This window comes from Cibotium barometz, chromosome 18 (genome assembly GCF_041138505.1).
Source record: "Cibotium barometz isolate CiBa-2024 chromosome 18, ASM4113850v1, whole genome shotgun sequence".
Taxonomy (NCBI): Eukaryota; Viridiplantae; Streptophyta; class Polypodiopsida; order Cyatheales; family Cibotiaceae; genus Cibotium; species Cibotium barometz.
In genome coordinates, this window is record NC_141063.1 from 9,021,400 (window position 1) to 9,027,676 (window position 6,277).

Sequence of the window (6,277 nt, forward strand, 5' to 3'; positions counted from 1 at the left end):
GATATGAATGTCTACTCAAAGGTTACATGGCACTTTACACCTTGAGGGATTTCTCATATACTCTATGTTAACCACTCTGTATATTAACATGGTTTCACGTGCCTAACCTATCCTAAGGCACTTTGCCATCCTACCCGCTCGAATGGACACTTATCTCTTGTAAGACAACATTGAAACATATAAACATATAAATGTTATAAGTATATATTTTATCATATTTTTGATGCTTAATAATCATTAAAAAATATGCTTGATTTAATATGTGCAGAAATCGGCTTAATGGAATGTGCAAATGTGCACAAGGTTATTAAATGTGCGAATGTGCACAAGGTTATTTTATGAGTTATTTTTGTTGGCCACATATCAAATGTTTGTATAAATTATTTATGCACACTTTTACATGGCGTTGCTATATTCCTAGCACATATGCTAGAAGAGTTTTGATTATTTATGCTTAGTGTGTGAACAAGCTCTAGTGCTTGAGCTATTTTTGTAAAAAGTAGAAAAGCAAATCCCAATTTCGTATGCACAACTATTAATAGCTCCTTGGGCTATTTCGTATGCACAACTATTAATAGCTCCTTGGGCTATTTATTGAATAGAAATTCTCAAACTACTCATGTCGTGGAAGTGGAGCTACACGCATGAGGGGGGAGATTGCACCCAATCTTGTGTTCTTTGATTTTATGCTCTTGAGTTGTGTTATGGTATCTATGGTTTATTTTTGTTATTTATAAATTTGTAGATTAATCAATTCTCCATGTACCTTGGTCCTGTAAGCAGCCTTACTTGTGCTTAATGTCAAATAGGGAAAGCCTAAGGACTTTCATCTACATACTTACTTAAGACTAGTAATCGAGGCTCGACCATTTTTAAGTTTGACACTTGTATATAAGTCATTTTTGACAATAAACAATACACAATCATTCCCTTGCAATAGATACATGTGAGCTCTTCTCATCTCTACTCTTACTTGCTCGTGTGCTATTGGATTCATACATGCTAGATGGATACTTGCTTGAATAGGTTTGCTTGTGGGTTTCCCTCTCCATTAGCTTCTTATTTCCTCGCCTTTTATGAGAGAGAACCATCGAGAAGGGCCATCTCTATGTGCCTCCATCTGAGTTCATCCCATCAATGTAATAAGGAGCATTCGAGTGTGATAACGGAGTGAGGACATGATGAATGAACTAGCATACCCACTTAGGGAAGTTGCAATTTGCAACTTTAAGGCAAGTCCCAACAACACATGCTTCAAAACATCAAGCTCCAAAGCTAGGCCAAGAGATAATGTTTGCATTTATAGCTTATTTTCCTTGTATTTCTCTTGTTATTGATTGGTTTAAAATTGATTATGATGAATAAAGAATTCTTTGTAAAAATAATTATGTAAAACCTTAGGATTTCACTTAGGGCAATAGATTTTCACAAGGCTAAGTGTATAGAATTAATTAAATAATCTAAATGAGCATTCTATTAATACTAAGGCATGAAAATGGTTTAGACTAAAGGATTAGATTATTTTAAGTAGGAAATAATATCTACATATGCCCTTACAAACAAAAAATTATTTGGTCATAGAAATTATCTTAGGATAATTTAATAATTTGACCGTAGGATAAATTTTAGACTAAGGGATAAAACGCTATATTTTGATATTTGTGTATCTAGAATTTAGGAGGTTGTTCCTTGGATAGGAAAAGATAAATTGCTTTAATTTTAGATATTATTTAGAGTTGAAAATGAGATGTGTACTAAAATATGTACATAAATGTGTACATCAAGAATGCACACAAATGTGCACATAAATGTGTATATTGACCCTTCATAGGAAAATTTATTTAGGTTAAGAGGGTTAGAATATTAATTAAGTAAAAATCAAGATTTGAGATTACGAATAAGGTTTATTTTAGGGGTAGCTTTAGGTCTAGAGAGAGAAAGTTAAATTATGGTTATAAAGAGAGAAATTGCTATAGGTGAAGAATACCCTAGATTAATTAAAAATTGTTTGGATAAATGTTTAGAAATATTTTTTAGTATTGATGCAAAGAACTTTAGAGAGAAAAGGAGTCTACTAGGAGAATTCTAGAGAGAGAAGAAAAGATTCTAAAGGGAAAGAGAAATAAACTTCTAAGCAAGTAAGATCAAGTATAAGATCAGGTTAAAGCTCTAGAATTAACTTAACAAAGTCGAGTTGATTCTAATTATGATTAGATTAAGTCAATTTCTCTCAAGAAAAGAAAATTTCTTAGAGAGAGAAAGTCTTGAATAACCTATAAATCAAGAGATTGAGAGTACTCGAGGTGTATTTCAAAAGCAACATGTAAGGTGCCTTGAAAAGGCTAGATAAAGTGACTTTGATGGAGAATAAGGATCAAGACAAAAATTAAGAATAGAAAAATAACGCACTGAAGTGCTTAGGTTCAAAGAGACCCATTCCTTAAGAAATGTGATGATTGGACTTAAGAAATTAAGATTGAAATTAAATAAAGAGACCTTCCAAGAAAGATGTCCTTAAGATCCTTAAGAATGACCAAGTTTCCTTATTAGAAGGATTCTTGATATATGATAAAGCCTAGATGTAAGAGCTAGAGCAATGACTTTAGAATGATCATCTTTGTAAATAAAAGACTTTAAGCAAAATTGATTGAAATCAAGACTTGGAAATCATCCCAAGAAGGTAAGATTTTTTGAAAGACCTTGCTAGGATATGTTGTGGCTAGAAGACTCAGTGGTTCAGGGTTTCGACTGGAGAGCTGTAATTTCTCGTCAGACTTGTAATGGATGGTTTACACTACTTTGGATGTGATTATGGTGTATTTTTTATTAAAAAATTTCTTATTTGTTTGGAATATTGTATTCGCATGTTACTTATGTTTTTTTGTGTGTAACCTGTGCAGGTACCACACATGTTTATGGATTGACGTATGGGTGTCATTCATGGGGCAATCATATGATATCTTAACCCCTCTCAATCAAACATGAATGTGCTCCTTGCACGAATGGTGTGAGGATAGGAAGTGATTTTGAAGTGAAACGGGTATGGTAGTGCTTGATGGCTAGGTATGCGTGCTGGTACTAGACATACACGGCTCTTAACACTAGTACCTAGAGTGTTTGTTCTTCTAGGATAGGTGATAACTAATAGATGCAACTCCTAAGATTACTTGGCACTTGTGTTGAGGTAGATACGAGACATTGTAGGGCTCCTTCGGTTATCATGGTGGTCTGAGCGTTCAAGCTCATTGGTTTAAGGATCACATTCGTGGTGCGAGGAGATTTATGATGAGGTGACACTGATGTGTTACTTGGATATTTATTATATGATATGGACATATGTATGATGTATGTTTTCTTTTTAAAGTACTTTTTTTATAAGGAAGTGTGTGTGTGAACTCTTATCTTTAAATGGCAAGTGTGAGTAAAATGGCAATTTTTTGGATTATGGGTGTGTGAGTTCACACCAACTCCATAGATCCATTGGAGAGTGAAAGGCGAGATCCATGGGATTGGATGGGGATAGGCTGAACTATGGACCTAGTCTAAGTAGAAAAAGGATTGAACACTAGAAAGTGTTTAATTGGGTGGACCTGAGAAGTAGGTACTTTCTAAAATAAAACACAATTATGTTGTTAGAATGGAAAAAACCTAGGACGAATAGCTTAGTTGGCAAATCATGAACAAGGATACACATTGCCTTCATAATTGAGGAGTTACGACATTTTATTGAGCTTACATAAATAGAATCTTAAAGGAATATCTAATCAAGTGGAAGTTCTTTCCAATTGAGAGGATGCTGCCTGGGAAAAGGAAGAGGTATTACGAAGAGATTATTCCAAGTTCACAAGATGAGGATATCTCTGATCTTCAAGTGGGAGAGAATGTAAGATCCCTCTTATTAAGCAGTAAGTTTAATTGATTATGGAAAATATTTATTTTTATTTTGAGAAAATATGTAAATAAATATATTAAAAATAGAAAAATTCTAAAAAGTTAATATATTAAAAATAGAAAACATCTTTTTTAGAAAAAAATCTCAAGGTTTGTGTGCATAAATAAATGAGAAGACCCCTGGGTGCACATGTGCACATTAGTGTGCACACCTACAATTAATATAGGCCAATAGGAAAACTGATAAAACTATTTGGGAGAAGACAATAAAAATTATTAAGTCAAGTGCCAATACTTAATTAAAAATAGTAGAGCCAAAATTGAACGGATCCCCTTATAAAAATTAAATGGATGCACCACTATGTGTGTGCACCTTAATTTAATTAATTGGGCAAAGAGTAAGGTTAAAAAAACTATGGTTTAGCCAAATCAAGGTTTTTTGGGTTGGTAGTAGGTGATGGTTAATCTATCCATGGTATTTTGTGGGTGGTATGTGGTTCATGCAAAACAAGAGTTATACATTCTCCATTAGTTCACTTTAGATAAAGTGAACTAATAGAGTATGTGGTATGCATGTATTCTCTATTAGTTTACTTTAGATAAAGTACGTGTAGGTAGGTCTAAGGTTGAGTTTAGTCCCCAAATTCTATGGTTTGTATGGATTGCATGGTAGGTAGGCTTGACATTAACTCAGGTAGACATTGTGCATGTAGAGGCTCCCATAACAACCCTTTTCAAGTATAAATACCCCCTCCCCTCCTTGAGAAATCCATGACTTTTCTTCTTGAGAGTAGAGAAGTCCATTTCATAGTTTTCAGTGTGCTTGGAATATATCCTAGCCAAGTTTAATCACTTTCTAACACTTCTAACTCTTCTAGAGTACCTAGTTTTTGTCAAATTAAAGTACTACAACTATCTAGGAGGGTGCTAAAAAATTTGTTGGATTCTAGGGAGCTGTGCAGGCCTTCATCATCCCCAAAATAGCATCTACATCAAACTCCAAAGCTAGGCAAAGAGATAATGTTTATATTTATAGCCCATTTTTATATTTTTCTTTCATTTCTATTGCTTTTGATTGGTTAAAATTTATTATTTTGAATAAAGTATTCTTTGTAAAAACAAATATGTAAAACCTTAGGATTTCACATAGGGCAACAGATTTTCACAAGGCTATGTGCACAAAATTAATTAAATAATCTCAATGGCATTCTATTAAAACTAAGGTGTGAAAATGATTTATATTAAATAATTAAATTAATTTTTGAGTAGGGAATAATCTCTATACATGCCTTTAAAAATAGAAAATTATTTGGCCATAAAAATTACCTTAGGATAATATTTAGACTAAGGGATAAAACACTTTATTTTGATATTTATGTATCTAAAATTTAGGAGGTTAAGCCTGGGTAGGATAAGATAAATTGCTTTGATTTTAGATATTATTTAGGGTTAAAAATAATATGTAAAATATGCACATAAATGTATACATGAAGAATGCACACAAATGTGCACATAAATATATACATCAAGAATACACACAAATGTGCACATAAATGTGTATATTAACCCTTTATAGGAAAAATGTGCACATAAATATGTATAATGATGTAGGTTAAGAGGATTAAAATATTAATTAAGTAAAATTAAGATTCTAGATTAAGAAGAAGATTTATTTTAAGGATAGCCCTAGGACTAGAGAGAGAAAGAGGAATTAGGATTGTAAAGAGTTTAGGTGAAGAAAATACCCTATATTAATTAAAATTATTTGGATTAATGTTTAGAATTCTTTTTTAGTATTGATGTAAAGAACTCTAGACAGAAAAGGATTATGCAAGGAGAATTCTAGAGAGAGAAGAAAAGATGAGAATGAGAGAGAGAGAGAGAGAGAGAGAGAGAGAGAGAGAGAGAGAAATAATCTTCTAATCAAGTATAAGATTAGGTTAAAACTCTAGAATTAACTTAAGAAAAACAAGTTGATTTTAATCTTCTAATCAAGTAAGATCAAGTATAAAATTAGGTTAAAAGTCTAGAATTAACTTAAGAAAGTCAATTTGATCTTGATTATGATTAGATTAAACTAATCTCTCTTAAGGAAATAAGATTTTGAGAGAGAGAAAATCTTGGATAACTCTTAAATCAAGAGATTGAGAGTACTCTAATAAAGACAAGAGGTGTATTTCAGAAGCAAAGTCTAATGTGCCTTGAAAATACTAGATTAAGTGACTTTGATGGAGAATAAAGATCATGACAAAAATCAACAATAAAAAAATAAGGGATTGAAGTGCTTAGTTCAAAGAAGGTCAGTCCTTAAGAAATGTGATTATTGGACTTGAGAAATCAAGATTGAAATTAAATCAAGGGACCTTCAAGGAAATATATCCTCCTT